This window comes from Rhinolophus sinicus, chromosome 6 (assembly GCF_057876585.1).
Source record: "Rhinolophus sinicus isolate RSI-liver-muscle chromosome 6, RSI-T2T, whole genome shotgun sequence".
NCBI classification, from domain to species: Eukaryota; Metazoa; Chordata; class Mammalia; order Chiroptera; family Rhinolophidae; genus Rhinolophus; species Rhinolophus sinicus.
The window spans coordinates 68,991,069-69,014,887 of NC_142506.1; the positions used below are offsets into that span (position 1 = coordinate 68,991,069).

Consider the following 23,819-nt stretch of genomic DNA (forward strand, 5'->3'; position numbering starts at 1 on the left):
CTCCTCAGCCTGCTGCCTGCTGGGTGGGGCTGGGTTGGGCCCTCCTTCCTTTCCTCCTTTCCTTTCCGTCCAAGCCCAGACTCCCAGGCAGAATGTTAAGGAGACGGGATGCTGTTAAGTGGAGGTCAGTCCTTGAATTGCCGGAGTTCAAATATAAAATTTAATACCTGGCTCCAGTCCACTGAGCGACAGCCCAGCCCAAGCCTTGGCCCTGGGGACAGCTCGACATTCTCCTTGTCAATGATGTTTGATTGCGGACAACAGGGATCAAAGAGACACCTTCCCTGTAGGTTCAGGTTCCCTGAAGCTGCAGAGGAGGCAGCAGGGAGGGTATGAGCCATCAGGGTGAAGGGCTTAATTGGTTCTCACATGTCCCCTGGCCAGCGTCCATTTGGCTGGGAGCAGATGCCTTTCCTCCCCCATGCCTGGGGTTTTGGTATCCATCGTGGGGGGCTGTCTCCATAAGCACCATTCTTACACATCTCAAGTGTTAAGGTCTCTCCCGGAGACCCCTGTCTTCTCCCGCGTCGTTCAGTATCTTCCAGGCAGGAAACCTGGAGTCCAGGCACCCATTTAGCACCCCTAGATCCCCTCCTGGAAAGGACCCTTAGCTAGAGCCTGCAGCCCAGTGCAAACAGGACTGCTCATGCCGCAGAGATCCCTGGGGCAGAGGGTTTCTGCTTGGCACAGAATCAGCCTGTGAGCAGACAAATGCCTGGGAACAGCGGAGCCAGTGAGCTACTGCTTGTTAGCGGGGTTTATGGGGCTCGGCACGCACACCCCAGGCAAACCACACTTGCTGGTTTACCCTCTTCCTGCAAAGCCCCTGCCCTCTGCCAGGGAGGCAAGGAGAGAGGTGCCAGCAGGAAACCTTATAGGAAGGGAGATGGAATGGCCACATGTGAGCCGGTCACCTTCCCGCTCTGTAACGTGACACCTGCGCTCAGGGCTTGGTACGCATGGCAGCCATCGAGGTCAACCTCATTATTGTCCCATTGCCCACAAGAAGAGACTGAGGCTGGGGAGACGAGTCAGCCACTGAGATCTGCCCTCGCGCCTAGATCTGTCTGACTCTAGTGCCCTCCCCCAAACACTGCTCGAGGGGTGGGCTCTTCTCAGTGACACTGACCTGGGGCCCAGGATACCAAATGCTGAGGACACAGGCGGTGAGAGTCAGCCTGGAGCTCTAGGGGGTGTGTCGTGGGAAGGGCACTGGACGTGGGGTCCGCTGACCTGATTGGAACTCGGCTCCACTACTCACGCGTTTTGTGGCCTCGCGGAGGTTTCTCAGCCTCCAGACTCAGTTTCTTTCCCCCTAAAATGGGCCTAGCTCTTCACCTGCCTACCTCCCTGGGGTGTGGTAGTGACAGGGAGATGACAGGAAGGACAGAGTACTTTCACAAGTGACACTGCCAGCCGAGGTCTGTCGCAGGCAGCAGGAGTCAGGCATCCTCTCCTTCCAGCGTGCTAGGACCCTCATGAGGGCACTTATCAGTACAACAGACTAAACAACTTCCCAGCTTGGGATTTGCTTAGCATTCCTAATCTCTGCTAATTAGGATGCCATATTTATACATCCTGTTTTTAATGGCAATTTATTGAGTGATTGACATAAAAATCAATCGTTTAAAAAATTGTTTAAACAAAACAAACGTATTTATTCAATCTTTACTATGTGACAGCTTTGTGCCAGCCACTGTGCTGGGTGCTGGGGAAACAGAGCTGACCCCTAACGAGCTAGCATGTGTTTATTTATTCACGTATTCAACAAGCTGCGGTGAGAGTCTCCCAGATGCCAGGCTCGGTGCTGGGGACCGGATACAGTCGTGAGCAGCAAGCAGACACCGTCCCACCATCAGGAAGCTTGTAGTCTTTCCATGGAAACAGATACATAAAAGTCGACCAACACGTGCATTGTTTCAAGTTGTGAGAAATGTGAGAGATAATAACACAGGAGGATACAGTCTGTTGCAAATGACAGAGGACACAAGTCCGCGTGGACCAGGTCGTACGTGCAACGGCTGGAAGCAAACGGGGAGAAGGTGGCATTTCCACTGGGCTTTGAAGTGAAAGGAAGAGTTTCCCAGATGAACAAGAGCTCGTTTGGGGAGAGAGGGAGTTGTCCTCAGTCGCGGGGCCACTGACCATGTGCAGCTTCTCACGGTGGCTCCTTCCATCACACAAACGCCTCATCTCAGCCTCCTCTGAGACAGACAACTGAGTCAGTTTTTCGCTGCTCAGCACCACCAGGAATCCTTTGCAAGTGCAACTGGCTGTGTCCTCTGGACCTGGGGGCCAGTGTCATCGCTCGTGAAGCTCATGGCCGGAATAGCAGCCTCCCTTGCCTAAGGCCGTCAGCTAGTGCTAGCCACGCGGGGAACGTGGGACTTGTCCTCAGCCTCACCTTCTTGGGATGTGTCAGGAATTTCCCAAAAATGCCAAATTCTCGGACATCACTGAATGTTTAAATCTTAGGAAGCCTTTGTCCTACGAAGACTCTGACACGTTATTGGGGAAGAAATATTGAGAAGGAAAGAACAAAAGCCTCCCACCGCCCCCCCACGTGCCGCACACACACACACACAACAGCCTGGCCGCCTGGCCCATTCAGCACAGCCCAGAAACGCCTTCAGTAACCATGGACTTACAGAGGACATGGCAAATGTGTGTTTCCTCCAGAACTAGGTTTCGTGCCTGCTGCATCACTACAGGTGTCACTGACTGGTGGGTGGGTGATGGGACCTGGGAGACAGGACACCTGTGTTCCTCTCTGCGCTTTGCGGGAGATGGAGCTGGCTGCTTCCTTTTTTACCTCATTCACTCCTCGCCGTGCCCTGGACAGGCCGATGGTGGTGTGGCCATTTTTTGTGCTGCGGGCCTGTGTTCAGGGAGGGAGCGGGCCTGTCCTGTGTCACAGCCAGTAAGTGGTGGGTCAGAAATTCCAACCCAGCCCTGGCGGGTCCACTGTCCACTCTGCGCTGGGGAGCTCGGTGCTGTCCGCAGGCCTGAGGACGCCGCTCCCTTTGGGGACTGGTATTTTCTACAAAACGGGGGGGCTGCTAGTGGGGTTGTCCCAACTTACCTGCGTATTTGTTGTTTCCCTGTATCCATTCATTTGTGGGGGTGGTTTTGTCCCGTCACAGGTTCCTGCGTGCCAGCGACTCACTCAGGTAATGCATATGTGGAGCTTACTGGTGGTTTTGCGATGACATCACATGGGTGACAGGATCCCATGGTCATAGCTAATGGAGTAGCATGGATTTGGGGGGCCGCGTGTACCCTGTGCCATGTCACTCTCAGCTCTCTGGGTGGGGTCCAGTCATAGCCCCTGAAACAGAACAGCTGCACAAAATAGAAGCCGATCGGGCCTCCACCCGCACACGTGCATCAGCTGCCTGCCACGTGCCGGCCCCTTCTTACGGCTGCCTGGGGCACGTGCACGTGTGCCCGCGAGAGCGTGTGCGCCCCCCGCCCACGTGTCACCTTTCAGGCTTGGAACATCTTCTGGGACTTATTTTAAATTCTTCCATAAGACTCTAAAGGTGACCAGGTTTTGATCCTGGTGAACTGCCCACTGTGTGATTTTAACTGTTGCTCTGTAACAGCTTTAAAACAGAAGTTGCATTTCTGCCAGTGGTGGAGTCACAGCTCAGAGACCCTTGAGGAAAACAAATGCCTGGGGTACCCCTGGGTGTCATAGGTTCCTGGGGTTAGACCCTGGCACAGCGGCTGGGACAATAACGCTGTCCCTCATACACAGCTCTGACAGGCGGTTGAAAAAGAGGCTTGGGTGGGTAACCAGGTCCCAAAATGCACCTCTGGTCTGGAGAGTTCCCTGATGAAAACCTTGTTTATGCTGGAGGATGTTTCCATGTTCTGGAAATCGGTGACTTCTCCCTGTTTCCTGTTACATACGTGTTAGGGTCCTGCAGTTTGTACTGTTTCTTTCTGTTTAAGCTTCTCTCTCGTACATTCTAGGTAACCATCCCAGTAGTTTCCAGGCCCTGGGCTCCCAGCCCCGGTTTCCATGCCAGCCACTGCTCAGTGGCCTCAGCACCTTCTTCCAGAAGCCAGAGCTCCCACAGCAACACCATGAGCTGGGTCCCCCAAAAATGGGGTTCGTGATTGGCGCTTGGCAGGTGCTTTTGGCCTGGCGTGGAGCTGGTCTAGAGGGGGACTTATGGAGCAGCTTTCCCTGCAGAGGTGGCTCTTGAAGGAGCAAGGTTCATAAGTACCACTATTCTCAGTGCTTACAGGACATTCCAGGACTATTCCCCTCAAAGTGTCCTGAGCAGTATGTTAGTTGGTTAGTTTTCCTCTATTTTCCTTGTCCCACTATTGGGAATTACACGCGAAGAGGGAGGGCTGTGTAACACCCGGAGATTTTCCACGCAGTCCACGGAAGTTGCTTTCCTCTGCTGTGCAGGCCCCTCGTCTCATACCTGTCATTCTCTTTCAATGCTTTTCTTTTCCGAATCCCCTGTGGAAATCCCAGAGGAGCGGGAACCTGGGCTGCTGCACTGTGGTGGCCTCGGCAGGGCTGACCCCAGAGAGTCCAGAAACCCTTGGGGAAAAGCTTGCTGTGCCAGGGAGGCAGTGCCACATGCAGGAGTCCCCCAAAGCAGTCCAGACTCCTGGCTTTGGTGTCTGGGTTTCACGGGACGGCCTACCCTGGCCGGCCTCTGGGCCACTCGACGTCTCTTCTAAAGTTGAACCAGGATTCTCTCTAACCCAGAACAGTTCTGCGGTAAAATAATGCCACCCAAGTGAAATGATGCTGATCATGTGATTTGAGCCTGAGGATTCAGAAATAACTGAATATCATTTCAATCGACCTCATGTCTTCCTCCCCACCTCTGGTCTTTACACTTGGCGAGAAGTGTGTGGAGAAGCGGGAAAGGTCAGCAGGGCAGCTGTGGTCGCGTCGTCGGCCTTGCAAATGTCGCTGTCGTCCTCAAGTGGCCTGTCCCCGACTCGCTCTCCTGGCCTCTGCACGTGAGCGCTGGTGGCTGGTGCCTGCCCCCTTCTGCTGCTACCAGTCAGTGATGTCCTAGAACTTTGGTCCCAAACCCATTCGTGCCAGTTGGAATTGTACCGTTTCATTGTGACCTAAATGGCCGAACTGTAAAAAGAGCGTTGTTTCTATGAAAACTGCATATTGAAGGCTTTGGGGAGCAATCGCCAGGAAAAGTGTTTCGGAGCTAGGTGTAGATTAGGGAGACATTAGGAACTCCAGAAGGACTTGCTCTGGATCACTCTGTGTCTTGGAAATCTTGCTGCACTTTCAAGAAGCTGACCTGGATGGAATCAGGCACGACGGGTTTAGGTGTGACGTGTGGAACTGGAAAAGCAGAGCGTGTGGGGAAAACCTGGTTCCGGTCCTTTGACAGGCACCGCTCCACAGGAGCCTTTCTGGGCCATTTTCTGTAAGGAGCACGTACGGCTGCTCGGGGTGGCATGTAATGGGCACCTGTGGAAGGGAGGAAGCCCTGCTACTCCAGACACCCACCTTCCTGGATGGCTGTTGGTGATGGGGAGGAAGTAGCTGAGATCAACCTGTTCATGGCTGGGGGGCAGCCTGAGGGGCAGGTGGGCCCTGAGCATCTGCCTCTTTCAACCCGAGCAGCCCTGTTTTTACCTGTTTATACATTGGGGACTTTGGGTAAAAATGTTAGTAAAAGGGCTGCTCTTCTTTAAAAAGGGCTTACAAAGTACCAGATGAGGTGTTTTCTGTGTGTCTCCAAATCTATGTGACTGAACTGAGGTCCCCCCAACCCCTGCCCCCACCCCACTGAGGACATTTTTTTAGGGCCCAAGCCACACCTTTTATTATTCATGTTCAAGTCCTTTGGAGTGCTAATTGATGAGTGTTACACTTACTCGGATCTGACACTTGGTTGGTGCCCAGGGTGGGTCACCTCTGAGGAGTCCCCATTAGGTTTTGTTCTTCCAAATCTCAGAAAGCAGACGGGGCTTCTGGGCACAGGCTCCTTTGGACAGGAGAGGGGGGCTGCAGGGTGAGGTGGGGCTGCCAGGACCCCTTTTCTACGTGGAGAAGGGCTCGGGAGCTTGCCTGCCTCTGCAGAATGGAAGGACTAGCAGCGTGTTTGGTTCCTGTCTGTCGCCTGAGGGCACCTTCCCCAGAAAGAAAACCAGTTTGATTTTGATTAACTTTCTCTTTTCCTTTCATTCTTCCTTCTTTTGACTTCTTTAAGGCTTATGCCAAAGCCCCAGACTGATCACAAAGCCCTGGAACAGAGATTTCAACTCTTAGTTACCCAAGAAAAACATGTTAATCCCGGAAGTGATTTCCTAACCAGTCATTTCCTGTGTTCCCCAAATTGTTATTTTTTTCCCGTAAGATGTGTATCTTCACATAGCAAAAACTGTTCTCCCCCTCAACCTGGGGGAGGTGGTGTGGCAGGAGGCATTTTGAGGAAAGCAGAAATAAAAGGACATTTCAGAGATGCCCGCTGGGGAAGGGTTGGTGTCACGCTGAGTACATTGTACTTTATACCCAGCCTGAGCTGGGGTACATTTGTGACGCCGAAGTGAAGAGATGAAGCATCTAAAAATCTAATACTTACTTTGCTGGGGACTCATTCTGTGACCCAGGGCAAAGCTCCAGGCTTTCATTTCCCCTTCTTTGAAGCAGAGTGACTCCCAGCGGTGGGTGAGAGGCCCATACGGCATTATCACGTGAGATGGTTTGGAGGGAAGGAAATGCTGTCTGAATGGAAAGGGTGTCTGTCAGTAAGGATTTGCTGCAGTTATAGCAAGCCAGTCGCACGGGTGTTGGAAGCAATAACCACTTAGAGAAATGGCCAGGTATTTGTGTTTGCAAAGCACTAAGATACATCAATCCCTGCCTCTGAAAACACTGGGCAGGACATCTGCCTTTCAGAAATGCTTAGTATATCTGGCATTTGCAGGTTAGCATTTGTAAGTTTAAATCTTTTCAGTTCCCTGTTATTTTTTCCTCCATTCACCTTTCATCCTTACATGGGCAGAATGTCACGCCTGGGGCATTCAGTGGCTTTTTACTTTGTCTGAACACCTGGCTTATTTGTCTGCAAGAAGATCTTTACTTCATCCACTTATTGGATAAGAATTAAGATTCCTCTTTCTTTGCATTCTTTCTGTTCAAGGCTTTGTGATAGGTGAGAGAGAGATGCTTACTTTCACATGCATGGAACATTCACCCATAAAAATGAAGGTCTTTCACAATGCAGGGGGGGGTGTCTCTCTGATGCTGACCTTTGACCCCACACACAATGAGGTATTCAGTGTCCTGTTCTCTGAAGTGAAAACCTTCAGAGTCCTCAACAAAGATATTTCACCAAGAGTAAGCAGCCCATGAACTGAATGACTTAAGATAAGAAGGCAGTTAATTTTGAGATAAAGATGAAGGCAAGAGGTCTATAAAAATGACAATGCCCACCAAGGCCAGATCGCTGATTCCCTCCCCCCCCCCATGGTGGGGGTGACAACTCAACCACCCTTAAGACCTAGATTAAAGACACAAATAAATTTTCTATTCAATGGGATTTCTTAACGCTAGGATTTCTTTGGACAAACCTGCCCAGTGTTCCTGGGTTGATAAAAGGAGAGGAGAGAATCTTAGTGGGAGAGGAAGCTATTCAGAAGGTGTGAACCCCGAGGGCCTCTGGAGCACTTCCTTTGAAATCCTTAACAAGTGCTCTTACTCTAAGGGTTTCAAGGATGGGAGCATTTGTGGGCTGGTTGGCAAGAAAAAACCTCAGAAATCAAGTGTGGTCTGAGTCACCACCTTGGGCGAAGTGCTAAGAAGGTAATGGAGTGTTTTTTTTTTCCTTATTGCTCTCTAGAAATGCAAGGAAAGACTTAGCCTTGGGAACAAGCCTTGGGCGTTTAATTGTAAGGTTGGCTGAGGAGAGGGAGACAGAGAGGCGAGGTAGGGTAAAGTCATGGTTTAGTTTTCACAAAAAAATCCTTTCCAAGGACTGTGTTCAGAATGCTTGTCTGCCAGTTGTGCGAGGACATCCAGATTTCCGTGGTGTGAGGAAACTTCTTTCGCTGCAGCTGCCTCACAGTGGTAAATTGCAAATTCTTCCCCCATGAAGCTTTATTTTTGGAGACCACTGTAATTGACATGTTGGGACCTATTATTAACTGCTAGTTTTATGCCGTTATTGGAAATCTTTACATTAGGAAAGAATGTATGGGTTGTTTTTTGGGGGAAGGGAGGCTCAAATTAAAGGTTACCTTGTATAGTATCTCAGATCTGTCTCGGATTAGAGAATGGATTAGGAACCCATGGCCCCCATGCCCAGAACGTGCTCTTGGTCACCTATAACTGTCTTTCCAAATGAAGAGCTTTTATGTATCTATGAAGTGGCTTTTTCAAGGGAAAAGGTGATGATGTAAATACTTCTCAATTGTCTATTTGGAAGCTACAGTGGTATATATACATATTAGAGGACAGACTCGAGCCCCTGTAGAAACTACATAGCATATTTCATACATGGAAAAAGCACAAGCAATAGTCTATATAAAATTTCAGCCCATAATTGGGTAAATGGAAAAGCCCCCTATTTAATTAATTCCACCACCCAGTGTATGAGAGGAAACTGGGTGACCTTATGTTTGCCCAGCACCTGGGACAGGAGAGTGGTTCAAGTTGGTGTCAGAATGTGCCTTTCAAATGTCCTTGTTAGAGAGAGACTGGAATGATGTTTTACCGTGTAGTGGTTCTCCAATGATCCTTTCAAAATGACAGGGCTCAACTCAAGTGAGCCCTATATGAGTGTTTTCCACAGAAATGACAAGGCTTCAGGTCCCCAAGGAGCTCTCATTATGAGAGGTCAAACACTTTGACACATAAACAACTCCACAGAAAAGTTTGCTTCCATCTTGAACTGTTAAGGTGTTCTGGGCAAAGTTCGTGAGAGGGCTTTCCAGAAACACTGGAGGTTTCGTAAAGTTTTGGCTTTTGGTAGGTAAATGTATGGGATTATTGTTGTTAAACTAAAAATGGAGCTAATAAGATCCTGGTGTGACCTTCCCAACTGCAGGAACCCAAGATGAAGCTATTAAACTCTTTGCCAAAAGTAGGCATTGGCCAGTTTGATGCCAGATGAATGCCCAAGGAAGGGGAAAGTGAGAACCTGGGAGCTCCCACTGGGGTAAAATTGTTTTGAAAACATTGAGCAGTTGTTTACATATGCCCTTCTTTCCTGCAACAGACTCCGTAGGATTCTCAACCATATCTGTTCTGGGGAAAACATTTGAATATGACCCCTTGATTCATTCATTCAACAAGTGTATTGAGACTCTGCTATGTGCCAGACCCTTCCATCCAGCCTCTCTTACATTGTACCTTAGCCATCATACTGGCCAGGGACGGACCTCTCAGGGGTGTGGGAAGAATGAGACCACCAGTAAGTCAAGGGCCACATACAGTGAAAGACGAAAGTTTAAAGGGTGGGCATAGGTAGAGGAAGGGGTCTGGATAAGGGGGATCAGGAAGATTATGCTGGTACTGAGAGGCTGACAAAGGAAAGAATCTCGAGGAGTGACTGACCCTGTTAAATGCAACAGACAGGCTGGAAAGATAGGACTAAAAAGTCCCAACTGAATTTAACAATGTACAGATGATGGGTAACCCTTGCCAGAGATTTCTGCGTTGGCTATCGTTGTGAGGGATCAGAAAATTATTCTCTCGGCCCCAAAGATTTCCTTCTGTGGTCCCAATGACAGTAGCAGGTCCAGCATAAGAGTCTGTTAAAGCGACTCTCCAACAAGCAGTACCGTGTGCCGACCAATGCAGCACTACTGGTTCTCACTGCCGCGTCCTACATAATGTTCTGTTATCAACGACAAAAAAGCAGTTCCCATTATCTCCCTGTCCAACAGCCCGCCCTTGGGGCTTGACCTTGAATATCTGAAAACGCAGCTCCTCCTGAAGATCTGGAAAGGGGAAGAGGCTTTAGAGGCTTCCTCCAGTTTCTATATGGGATCTTCCCTCTGGGGATACAGGCCACAGACATGGTGGTTCTACCATATACATCTTCAGAGCTGTCAGCAAACGACGTTCCCCCAAATCAGCTGACCCCGGACATCTGCCATTGACCTAGGAGACTCTTCTGAATTCATTTTCATCCAGAGAAGGGAGAGAGGGGCGTTTCCTCTTGACCTTGGAGCTGTCCGGTGCTCGCAGGTGGCTTCCGCGAGCGTGGGCGAGGCAGCCCTTCTGCCCGCGGCGGCCTCTAGGGCTCCCGCCCAGCCAGGCTATCCCAGGGCCCCACGCCATCGCTGTCTGCTCTCTAGCACAGACCCAGCCACCCAAGACTGGGCGCTGTCTCCAAAGTCTCCAAAAGTCTCAGCACTCCGCGCCAACATCCAAGATGGGCACCGGAAGAGGAAGGAGGACAACCGGAAGAGGAAGAACAGCTGGGAGGGCGGGGCACAGACCTCAGCGCCCAGAGGACCAATTGGTGGCCCCCTCGACGGTGATAGACAGGGAGAGGAAGCTGGTGGGTGGGACTTCCTCCTACGGAAGTCGCCAAGCTAAAGCTGTGGAAACCCGGCCAGCAGCGACCTCGACGACTGAAGACTGGCCGAGCCCGAACTGGAAGACAGAACCGTCGAAGGGGGAGCCCCACTGGCGCTACTTGGCAGGCCAGGCCGTGAAGTTGGGAGTCCCAAGGATGAAGCAGAAGCCATCGTGGGGGGCCCTAAGTGGCGCCCGCGTGAAGGGGCTGCCGCTCCCCTCCCCCAGGGTGTAGGGCGCTGTGCCAGAGCCACATGTGCCCTACGGGGACTCCTTCATGGGAACTCACCCTCTACCCCCTCCTCACTGTGAAGGAGCGGTGTTTGCTTTCTCACTCACGGTGACAAGGACTTCCTCTGTAAAGTAACGTCCAGAAGGTTGGACTTGACATTCGAGGGTCAGGTCAGGTCCTGCAGGAGTTTTCCCAGAGGGAAAAGATTCGGAATGGGGCCTTCCCAGGGGACGCTGAGGCGGTTAAACTACCTCGAGCTGCTGTCCAGCGGCTCAGCCGACCCCCTAGCTTCGGTTACTTGGTCCCCATTCTGCCGCAGGCTGCTGGCTGGAGGTCTCGTGTGGTGCTCACGTTAAAGTGTGCGGATGTGCCTTTCAAACTGTAAGAACTGGCTTCAGCACATTTGAAAGGTTTCTGCCAAGTTACACTGCCCCACACTTCTTTTTGCCAGAGCCTTTCCTTTAGTTACCTAGGAGCGTGGCACTCCTGAAGGCAGGGTTTTCTGGTGCGTGGGCTTTTTGAGGTCTAGGGACTAACCCCCATTTCTTCTTCACGATTCTCAGTCCCAAACTTTGGTAACTGTTGAAGTGCAGTGATGGAGCAGATGCCAATTAAATTTGACCTGCCTCCCACCTTTTTGTGCAAAGAGCCCTAGACATGTGTGAGTGACCCTCGCCTTCCAGTGGCACAGCGTGTGGCAAGCTGCCAAATAATGCACTGTACAAGTTATGCCAGGTGGTCCCTAGTGAGCTGAGAAAATGCCTGATTTAATTTTGCTCTTCTGTGACCACCCTGAACTTCGATTCTCCTAATGGTAGTACTTTTAGGTAATGGTTAAAAACAGGGACTCTAGAGTCAGACAGATGTGGATATTGCACTGGTTCTGCTGCTTAACTAACTGTGGCACCTTGGGCATGTAACTCTACCTGTCTTAAGCTTCAGGTCTCTTGGTTAAATGGAAGTCATGTGTAATTCAGGGCTAATATGAAGATGGAATGAGGTTGTACATGTATATACAAGTGCCCAACGAAGTGCTTGGCACACATACTTAAATACTGGATGGATGGTGGCTGTTTGAACAACGATCTGGTGATGTTCGCAAAAAAAATAAATAAATAAGATTAGAATATTTGCGTGGGTCAGCTCCAACCTGGCTGGCATCACCACTAGAAAATAACATGAAATGCATGTCCTTTAGACAAAAGCAAGTGCTGTGGGTCAGTATAAAAGGCAGCATATTACAGATGCTTTTTAATAGTGAGTTTTTATGAAACACTGGATTTCCACAGTGCGCTGGGTAGTAGAAAAGTGGAGAAAGTGCTTTGATTTGATGAGTGATACAAGCGAGTGAGCTAGATGCCTGTGCTGACTCCACAGACGGACAGAGACCATCGCCTAGGCTTCAGCGTTTCCGGTGTTGGATGGTATGATACAATGACCTTGAGTGTTCATTCATGTCATTTGGTTGTCTTCTCAGGCTCCTCCATTATTTAAGGTTGTCTCCCAGAAAGCCATGAGTCTTCAGTACGATGCAGACTTTGTTCTGGCTGCTTGCAGGATGTGCGTTACTGCCTGTTGGTTCTGTTGGTCAGCGTGGCTGGGTGGGTGCTGGCGTAGCCCGCGATGACTCATCTGGCCTGCCTGCTGATGAAGCCAACAGCAGCTTTCCACAACACAGTCTCAGACCTTCACACGGCCATGCTGCCGCAATGGAGATCTCTACTGGTGGATCCACACAGACTAAGAAAGGCTCCGTTACACAGAACCCTCCAATTCTCTACCTTCTCACGACTGTTTCCTTTGAAACAATGGTATCAGGTGCCAACGGAGGCCCTGGATAAGCCCCCCACACAGTGAGTGATAAGCTCATAGGTCAGCTTCCCTGGCAGCACGCTGCCCTCCTCCCGGGCCTCACTTCTGACTCTTTGTGGACACGTAGAAAGAGAAAACTTACCACCCTGCACTCCTACACCTGTGGCCACTGATATAGGACTAGAGGACTGTGTGATTATAGGACTGATAGATCGAGTTTGCATTTAAATGGCAACGGGACATAACGAGGAGTTGCAAGCATTGTGGGAATGAAGAAATCTAGCCAAACTCACTAGGTCAGAATTTCAAAGTGATCTAGTCGGCTGTGTGAAAAGTTTCCTTGAGCTGAAAAGCAGCTTCATCTTTTATCTTGTTTGTGATCCTCCACCCAGCTGGGGTTATTTATTTTCCTTTATGTTTAACGAACCAACAACAACTATCTTTGTGTGACCCTGCATTCAACCTGTATTAGAGTAACCATCCCGGGTTCTCCCCTGGATTTCTCCCTTGGGATCTCAAGAGGGTGTGACGTCCTCGGAGCAGTGGTAGGTAGCCTTCTGTTAGGACTGGTTCTGAGGAAGACAAACTACGAGTGCTCAGGTGCATCCAGGGGCCCGGCCGGCGGTCCCCACATTACTAAGTGTCGTGTTGCCACATGCCTTGCTTCTGTCCTGAGCGGACCCTGGGCGCTCCAGCCGCTGGATCTGAGGAAGCACTCGACCTTGCAGTTCAATGTGCTAGTGTGCAGGTGGCCAGACGGAAGGAGGGAGGCCAGTGCTCGAGGATGTAGCATGTGTGGCGGGGTCTGTCTTGCTGGCTTTGCTTTCCAATGGTCCGTGTGTTGTTTTCCTTTGGTAGATTGACTGTGGACAGCATCAGGGTAACTACAGGCAGAAGGCTTGGGGGCGCACTCGCCCTGTTTCCAGTCAGGGCTTTTGACAGAACAAGGAGGCTCAGTAAATTGAAAAAAGATGATTTCCTGAGTTTATGTGGAAACACTAAAGAAGTTGGAAAGTGGACTTTTTACTTAACAGTGAAGTGGGGGAAAGGTGATAATGGGAGGCTGGGAATGCTAGAGTGAGAAGACTGAATGTGATGCAAAGATGTCAAAGGAAAGGGGGTGGTGTGTTCAGAGGGGCTGGCAGTCATCGGTGTGTGGTGAGGCCTCGCTGTGGGAGAGCGGAGTTTGCTGCAGCTCCGCCTCTCGCACCGCAGTCTGGGCGACCCCCGGGGCTGCCAGAAACTGCTCGGGGCTGCCAGAAACTGCTCGGAGCTGCCCAGTCTCTTGAGCCCAGGAAGATGAACTGGGGCCGAGTCCTATCCCTTTTCAGCTCTTCGGGTCCCCCCCTTTGCGCTAGCAGGGTGGCCGGAGACCTGGAGATGAATGGCAGCTTGTTAACATCAAGACTTTGTCGCTGCGATCGTAGCAGAGACATACACGGGACACGTGCCCTCTGACTCCCTCCAACCTGTGCACGTGGCACAATCTGCGTTTCTGCGTAAGCCCTTCTGCTCTGTGGGCTCTGCATCCATCATCTCAGAGCTGCAGACATCTTGGAATGCCATCCTGCTCGGAGGCACTGCCGACCCCAACGAGCACTGGCAGCGGTGCAAGCAGCTGGTGCTTGCTTCTGCCTTGCTTTTTCTCCCCTGCCTCCGCCCCCCCCCCCCCAAGACCCGCGTTTTTTCCCCCTGAGCCAGTATTGCTGGTAGAAAAGCCTTGTTTTGACTTGTAAACTGAGCGGGTTACAGCAGGAAGGGAATAAAAGTGGAGGCCCTGCTTAGTCCAGAGTTGTGATTTGGTCCAGGACTTGTCAATTGAGGGATTGTTATTTCTTTTCCTTTTTATTTTGAGTTTGGTCTAGCCCAGTGGTCGGCAAACTTTGGCTTTCAGGGCCAAATCTGGTCCGCTGCCTGTTTTTGTCTGGCCCATAAAGCTAAGAATGGTTTCCACATTTTTAAGTGACTGGGGGGGAAAATCAAAAGAAGAATATTTTGTGAGACGTGAAAATGATAGGAAATTCAAATTTCATCGTGCATAACTAAAGTTATCTGCAACACAGCTGCTCTCGTTTGTGTAGGTGCCGCCTGTGGCTGCTTCCTGCCACAGGGGCAGTGCTGAGTGGTTGCGTCGGAGACCTGAAAGCGTCACTGTCGGGTTTTACAGACGAAACTTGCCAACCCTGCTGTAGGCATTGAACCTGAACTTTCAGAGCAGTGTCAGTTGTCTCTTACCTCCTTATTGGTTTCAAGAAAATACAGAAGTGCAGACTCTGTTGCATCACTTCCTTTCACTTAGACAGGGGTTTGGGAATTGCGTGATGGACTTTAGCTGGGTGAGAAGTGGGAAGAAGCAGGAAGTATCTCATGAAATTTGGAATCAAATATCCTCATCCCTTTCCAGAATCTGTAAAAGGGACATCTGTGCTAGTTCCAGACAGGCCCTACTGACTTCCTAGAGGCTCCTTCAGGCCCTCTCTGATAAAAACATAGAAACTCCAATTAAGATCACTTTCATCAGTTGACACCTTCATTTTGTGACTTTTTAGTTTTTGTCAAGATATTTTTTTCTGCCCAAGTTGCAAATCAAAATTGTTTTCCCTGATGTTCAACTTTCCACGTGTTTGGTCCATCGGTGCTGAATGAGCTGTTTATTGTAGTTGGAAGGGAGGCTAAGACAAGTGAGCTGATTCAGCTCCAGGGACAGAGACACGGAGAGCGCTCACGCTCAGTTCTCCAGCGCCTGCTCCACAGGCTGCCGCTGGTCCCTGTCCCTGAGAAGGCTTCCTTTGCTTGGGAGACAGCCCCAGTCATTTTTTACTCTGTGAAGGATTTAAATTTCCTCATTTGGAAACATCTCAAAAAGAAAGGAAGGTGCCCTGTTTTTTCATTCCTCCCCCCGTGGATGAAGTAGAGGACGGGAAAGGCTTGGGGCCGGCAAAGAGGGAAACCTGTGAAACCAGAGAAAACGCAAACAAATAGTGGCCAGCCTAGTCAGCATTCCTCAGCCACAGTTGGTCCCGTTAAGGAGACTCCGGCCCGCCAGCTGACAGTCTGAGCTTTAGCCCACACCCGGGAACAGCCTCCTGGCTCCCCGAATATTCTCACTTCTCTGGCTCATGCCCACTACCCTGCAATTACCCTTTCCCACACTAAGATCCCAATAAGATATATTGATACCGCTAACCCGATTGCATCCATTTTGTTCCACAAAGTGCTACACAAGCCGTTTGCAGGGCTGAATAATTGTGTATCGTGTCATTAGAGGAACACGCACAACCTGATTTCATCACAGAAAGACAGAATTCCTCCAGGCTACTCTCCTGCCAAGTCAAAACAGCCATGACAGTTCCTTCCACTTTGCCCGACTCTTGACTTTCTCAGTTCATAGCTTCTATTGGTGGGTGGGGGTATTTTATTTCTGCTGTAACGACCTATGATACCACGTGAATCTCAGATTTGAAAACCAGCCTGAATCCTGGAGGTGGTCAGTGTCCAATGTGGCAGTGGGGGTGTTGATGTGTAAATAACGAATAAGGTCATTTTCATCACTTAACGGTTGTGTCAGGCTGCTATAACAAAATACCAGAGCGGCGCAGTTTAAACAACAGAAGTAATTTTCTCACAGTTCTGGAGGCTGGAATTCCAAGATCAGGCGCCATCACGGTTGATTTCTGGTGAGATCTCGCTCCTTGGCTTGTAGATGGCTGCCTTGCATGTGTCCTGGCATGGCCTTTGTTCTCTGTGTGTGTGTGGGGGGGGGGAGAGCACGCACACAGCGTTGCTCTGCTGTCTCTTCCTCTCCTTGTGAGGATACCAATCCTAGCAGATGAGGGCTCCACCCTGATGACCTCATTTAACCTCAGTGACCTCCCTAGAGGCCCTGTCTCCAAATATAGTCATTGGGTGTGTGGCTTCAACATAAGGATTTGGGGAGACGCAGTGGTCTAAGTTTAAGAAGCTCTTCACCTAAGGGCAGAGATTAGATGCCAGAATTCAGAAGGTAATGCTGGAAGCAGCGTGTTAGGAAGCAACGTGATAATTTTTAAAGTCTTCTTCTGGGCCATAGACGTTGGGGAATCTGAGAGTCTGATGAGAGACCAGTTGTCGTTGCTGCTTCTGTGCACATATGCGCAGAATTTTGTGATAACTGCAAGAACATCCAGTTCTCCAGACCAATTCAGCTCTCCGAGCCGGTGGGCTAACTCTGGAAACATTCTTTTGCTACCGATGACATGGTGTGAGTTCAGTCCCAGGCACAGGCCGGAAGCGGAAACATACAGCCTTATTCTGACTGAGCGAGGTTCTGCTGAGGCCTGGGCCTGTGGTCCTACAGCCCCCACGCTCAAAGCTCAGGCCTTACGGGAAAGGAGACCGAGCTAAGGCAGACACGCTGCCTGCCGGTGGCTAGGACCACAGCAGGGAACAGTGGGGGGGGGGGAATAAAATTGGGGCCAGCAGACAGCATGCCTCCCACTGTCACCTCAGGCATTGTCAGAATAACAGCAGCAGTCCACGCTCAGTGGGTCCATGATGATGGCATCTCGTCATCTTGGTGGTGCAGCGGCCCTGTGTTTATGTATACTGAGTCCTTCCTAGATGCCACGGGGAACTTGGGCAATCACTGCAGAAATTAGGAGCCTAGTGACTTAAAAGGAAAAGGCAGCAGTGTAAATCTGTGGTTTCAGAATTTTACTGAATAGCGACGTACCGTGGACATGGCCTGATTTTCTTGGCTTTGGCTTCAGCTGGGTTTGATCTCCAGGAAATATTTTCCGATTTTGTGGTATTAATCTCTCTGATCTTCCGAGGAAGAATTCATCACTAGGTGTTGCAAAAAGATACCCTGAAATGATTGGCTCCAGAATTGTGGAGGCCATTTGCTCTGATTTTTCCATCGTACCAGCAGTGCCGTGTAACCAGTCTGCAGGAATTTAACGTGAATTTTGGGGTCCCCAGCTCATATTCATTCACAAAGTTAGCCTCAGCATCTGAGAATTGAACAACATTAATCAGCGAGTTCTGTGATTGACACTGGAGCTTAGAAAGTGTCTTGAACAAGTTACTGAGACCGTCGGTTCTCTATGGACTGGGATAGGAGTCAGCTCAGATATCAAGGGGCCAAGAGCATTTTCCTAATTGTACGTGTCCTCCAACTTTGGATCAGGCTCTGGTCACCTCGTTCTTTAGAGTCCCTTCCTCTGGGTGATATTTCCCCTTGATTAAGACTTGGCGAACCCACAGCTCAAAACATTTACATGGGCTCCCTCTCGGCCCCACCCTCTCCCTCTAAAGCTCTCACTCTGTGTAATTCATCCTGTCCTCCCCTGGCCTGGCTTTGTTGGCCAGATCGGGCCAGCTTGCTGCGGTCTCTGCCAAACCACAGACATGTAATGAAGCAGACACTGTCTCCCCCTGGCTCTTGGAGCGCTCTGAGGCCACGTGGGGGTGGGAGCAGGAGAGGTTCCTGACGCTGGGAACACTGCAGAGCGTGAGTAGACGTTGGTTTCTCTACGTGGCCTTGATTCGTTTTCCAAAGTGCCCCATTTCACTCTGCCTTTTCCATTGTCTTTTTTAAATCATACATCTTCTTCAACCAAGAGGTTAAGTGCTCTCTGAGGACTGTGGCTGATAATGTAATGTATGCATCCAACAATTCTAGCACATTCAATGCCATTAGAGAAGGATAAGCTGGAGTTTAACCATAAACTGAGCTTTTTCAGGTCCTGAACCAACTGTAAGTACTATAGCAGCTAATGAACTCCAGTCTTCAGATGACACTTCATTGACCCAAAGGACAGTGCTTTCCAATAGAAATGTGGTACAAGTCACATACGTACCGTTAAATTCTCTAGTAGACACAGTTTTAAAAGGTAAAACAGGTGAAATTAATTATAGTAACATGTTTTATTAAACCCAGTGTGTATAAAATACTATTTTAATATGTAATATAAAATTGTTGATGAGACATATTACATTCTTTTTTCATACTGAGTCTTTGCATTGTATCGCAGATATTTCCCCACTCTTAGAAAGTAAGTTCCCATGCAGAGAGCTTTTATTCACTCATTAAGTGGTAAATAATCAGAGAGATTTGGTTACTGATTCACCAGGCATATCTATTCCAGCCAAAAGGAAACCGACTCAGAGTTCAAGTCTGACTTCTGAGAACCATGCTGTGCTAGAGAAGCACAAGGTTTTTCCTGTGTAGCCACAAGCTATCCACCCTTCCCACTAGCTAGCGCATGCTGTTGGTCCTTGGCTGCTGGCAGGCTCCCTTGGCCATTCAAGTTCTGCCGGACCTAAAGCGTGGGGAGCAGATGGTGGGAAGGATGCCTGGGAGGGGTGGCCATTCCCAGCCAAGACCTATGCTACTGTTGGTGCTTTTCCCAGAGGGAGGAGTGGCCCTGCCCCGTGCTTCGCCGCATCCACAGACACAAACAGCAGTGTTCAGGTGAGCTGGCCTCCTCACAGTCCCTCTTTTCTTCCTGTGGAGGAGATGGGGTGCACCAGAGAGTCCCCACAACTGTGGCATTAGTGCTAGGAAGTGGACAAGAGAACAGGAGGACTCTTACAGCCATTCTTACAGCCCTTGCTGGAGGGCGTAATGAATTAGCACCCACGGGGCTAGTGTATTGAAGAGAACGGTGTAGTGTTAGAGTACACTGTTATTCCCAGCCTAACGACAAGAGGAAGCTGGATAAGGAACAAGCTGACTTAGAAAAGAAGAAACTTAGGTATCTCAGGATGCATAGCATTCTAATTGAACTACATTCTAGAAAGGGATGAGCCCTTCCTAGGAGAGAAGAAAGTGTGGGTGCATCCATGCTAGGGGCCCGGCAGGAGGACGAGGAAGAGGATGTGGAGGAAATAGCTGAACTTCGTACGAACGTTTATGTGTGGGCTGGCTCTTAAGGAGACTCACTCACAGAGCAAATGTGTCCCACCCACCCCTAATTCTTTCCCATGAGGCCTTCAGTGAGCACGCGAAGTGGCAGCGAAGTGACAACTGAGGGCAGGGCAGACAGCTGAACAGGACACCCCCTGCCCACCCGTGTGCACAGGGCACTCATGGGTGCCCAGCAGCAGCGAAGACACAACTGCGAACAGGGCGGCAGGGTAGGGGAACGCCCTTCCCCGAGTGCACAGACGGGGCCTGGCCGAGTCAGGGAGCCCATAGCCGCCTGGAAGCCGATGACTGGGCTGTAAGGCATGGAAACAGCTCTGGAGTCTCACTGGCCGATTCCAAGCCCCTCAGGAAGGGCCGTCTGTCTCCTGCCCTCAGAGCACTTGAGACCGGTGCTGAATTGCCTTCATCAAAAGTGATGACAAAGCCCAGCCCGAGCTTTGCCACAGACCAGATTCAGCTCCCGGTCCTGGCAGCCCACCCAGGGGAGGGGCACGTCCTCTCCTAGCAGGTGAGTATGCATCGCCATTCTTATACACACAGTATCTGGCGTGTAGCAAATGGTTACAAGAGAGAAATAGTCAATAGAAGCAGACCCACAGATGCCGTTGGAATTGGTGGACGAGGACTGTAAAACATTTTTTATAAATATTTTTAAGGGTGTAGTAGAAAAGGTGGATTGCATACTTGATGGGGAATTTCAGCAGAGAACTGGAGGTTCTAAAAAGAGTGTTTTTAAATTCCCATTGAAGCAAGGATCCTCTGGAAATAGGAGAACAGATGAAATCATCACCCTTTCCCTGCGTTTATGCATTCCTGCTTTCACGTAAGCCAGGATTTCCAGTCTGCAAGTATGTACAGGTGTGTGACAATCCTACCCCTCAATGAAATAGAGCTGAGTGAAGAGATGTGTGGACACAACTGTTTAAAGGCAGAACACTCTAACAGAGGTAACAGATGAGTCTGTGGGGACATAAAAGAGAATGAGATTTCTTCTGACAAAGAAGGCTGTGGAAAGCCTCACAGAGAACACGGTGTTTGATCTGGGCCTTGAAGAAAGGTAAGATTTCAAGATGCAGAGCAAGGGAGGATCCATGGGAAGTGGGTGGGGCTCCTGTCCTTTGCTGTCAGGTCCCTGTGGTAATGCCAGGACTCCAGACTCTCCAGCTCCACAGAGATTGTTGTGTAGTGGCTCCTCGTGCAAGCCTGTATTTCCAAAAACAAGTTTGGTGAGACAGCTGGTCACCTGCTAGGAACTGAGGGCATGTGGGACTTGGGAGCATGGTGGGAACGAAGGAAGTGTTGTGCAGTGTGTTTATCTGTGCCTAACATGGCAGTCCCGCTTCTGGACGTGGGTGGAGAACTAAATCACTTTTTTCTCTGAATCCTCTTATGTACGTTGCTTATACTTCTGATATGGTGTTCATTTCATTTATACACCTTTTTCTGCCCTTGGGTTGTGAGCTCCTTTTGGACAGTCATCACTTTCCAACGCCCATACAATTGACACCACCTTGTAAATATTAGGAGCTCAGCGACTGTTTGCCAGATTGAGACTTGAATTTAATCCTAGCAGAGTTTATAGGACGTGCTTTCCGACTCTCTGGCTCCAAGGACCTTGCTGTTAATCAGCACACTATGTGAATGGCTCGTGGGTAGTCTTGAACGGCCAGCTCTAGAATTCGGATTTATTACATCACCAACGAGCTAATGAGGGTTTTGGTACATGCTATTTTGCGGTGATGGGGCTTTTGGTGACCTTCAGTGTGTGTTGGAAGGAGGGCACATCTGCAGACAGTGGGGCGATGAGACGCTTGCACAGTAGTGCAAGAGAGGACATCAGTGTGAGCAAGAGCAGGAGGAGGAGGAGGAGGAGGAGGAGGAGGAGGAAAGGTCGACCTGGGAGGCAGGTGTGACAGTCAGCGGGACTGCTTGATGAGGGAAGTGAGAAAAAGGAATTGGAGACAACTAAGGTTGTGATAGGATGACGGGGGGGAAATAGTGATACTTTCAGTGGAAACAGGAAATGAGAAGTTGAAGATTTGAAGGGAGGATTAAGGGATATGAGGACACCGGTAAATGGGAAAATGAATATCCTGCCAAGAAAATTCTTTAATTTGTCTCTATAACCTTTCCAGCGCTTTAGAAATATCCCTTGACAAGAGTCATTTTCATTGTCTCGTTTATATCTGACTTCGTCTCCTAAATGCTCACACAGACTCATTTCCTCTTCCATCCCCAGGGTGGGCGAAAGTGATAGTCTCGTCCTTCTTCCAATAAGCCTCCCAGAATAAAAACTTCTACACCATTCAAAGAAAGGGGTGTAAATAGGTGTGAATGTACAAGAGAACATTTGTCTTGTGCATCAGTTGCCTGTTAGTGATTGTTGTTCGGGTTTATAAACAGACTGGGCTATAGAAGAATATTAAGTTCTCTGTCCTGGTTTTGCACTGGCCTTGTTGCTCCCCAGCCCTCGCTTTGCCACCTGAGATCTATGTGAGAAGCGAATTTAAGGAGGAATAGAAGGGAGGTAGCAAACTCCAGCTCAGGTGAGCAGAGAGCCTGGGTGGAAAGGCAGCAGCAGTGGCCCCACGTGCTGAGCCCTGCCCCCCTCACATATTCCTTCTGCTGCCACATTGGAGCTGCTTTTTCCTCTTCTGTCTTGAGTGACAAGGCAGTGTTCCGGCTCGTTAGCCGATAGATTTTGCAAACTCTTCTACTAAAGACTTTCTGTTCTTAGACCTTCGGCAGCTGTGTTTCAGGAGGGACAGTATCCATCCAGCCTGTCTCCTCCCACAGCTCCTGGTTCTTCCGACATCACCTGGATGGTTCCTTCCGACTCTTCCCGAGTTCATGTCTCCTCTCTCTCCTTCAAGTCTACCCGTCAGAACGTGTAATCACAGAGCGCTAGCTCTCGTAAGCGTCACTTAGGGGCACTTTGCTGCTGATAAAATTAGCTTAATATGTTTCACAACTACCACAAGGGTAAGACGACAACAAAGCGTTTTGTTTTTTGTTTTAAAAAATCAGAAAGCCGCAAGCGCAAAGACTAGAAGAAGGAAGAGATAACAGTCACAAAACTTGGGGAAGAATGGCAGATGTGAACTGACTCAGCAAGCTCTGAGCCGCTTCTAAACCAGCAGGGGAGAAAGCTGTGCGGCCACGCTGCCCCCAGAACCTTCAAAAAGCTTGTCCTTGGTGACATCCCTTGGTACCTTAAGTGGGGGGAGGGGCGAGACTGAAAACAGGAGGACGGTGGAAATTTAGGTAAGAAACTCAGACTCTCCATCCCCTCCCCCACTGCTCCTAGGAAGGCAGTGCCCTGCTCCTCACCAGCGGGAGACGAGCCTGGAGAGGATAAAACGGGCTCTCCTGACACAAGTGGGGACACAGATTATGAACCCAAAGCAAGGAGTATTAAGTGAACCTTTGCATAGTGAATGTGGAGACCCGCAGGCCCCATCTGCAATGCACGCTGTCAGAACGCCAGTCTTACACGCTCCAGGTGGGAGTTTGGCAGAGTTGTCTCTGGGAAATCTGACCAGCCCAAGAGACAACACTTCAATGAGTCAGTGTGATCACGCCCCCTGTGCTGAAGCCAGAGTTGACAAGTCCTACCTTCAGACGCAGAGCTGAGTGTCCCCCCACACCTGAGAAGGTCTGTAACCTGAAAATCTCACCAGTACAAACAGAAAAGCGCGACTTGGAACCAGAAACTACACAGAGACTTTCCAGCAGCCTCTGAGTGCTGAGACTGAGTGCCATGGCTGGTGTGGAAAACAAGCATGAAAACCAGAGCGTCCGCCTCAAAACCTATCATCTGATCTTCGAGACCTTCGAGAAGAGAGAACCTGACAATGGGGAGGAGAAAATCCTCAAAGAAATCATTAGGGAAATTTCCCCGCACTACAGCGCAGGAGCTTCTGGATTGTAAGGCCCGAGTCAGTGGGTAGGAGCCGGCCTGCACCGATACACATCACTAAATATCTCAGAGTGGGAACGAGCAGGTCACACACTGCGGGTGCGGAATCTGAGTGGCAGCAGCCAGGCTGCACGTGAGGCAGTGCCTGGCCACTCTGAAAGGAGAGTGTTGTCAGCTGAGGGTCCCATGCCTACCCAAGTCTCACATGTGAAAACAGAGTGAAGACATTTTAGAATATGTGAGACCTTATCAAGTTTGTTTCCCACGCATCCTTTCCCACAAACCTCTCGGAAGAGGCACTTGGTTAAAAGGAGAGAGTAAGGAACAAAGGTGGGCTAAGGTTCCAGCACCGGCCAGACAGAGGCCTTCCAGGATGGGAGGTGTGGTCCTATGATGTCTCCTGTTCTCGGGTCCG

At 50.0% G+C, this 23,819-nt stretch overlaps 1 protein-coding gene across 6 annotated transcripts in view; it reads left to right on the top strand.

Moving 5' to 3' along the window:
• The window catches only part of NAV1 (neuron navigator 1), a 182,018-nt gene that overhangs the window by 130,294 nt on the left and 27,905 nt on the right, over positions 1-23,819 (top strand). The gene's annotated exons all lie outside the window — the stretch shown is intronic.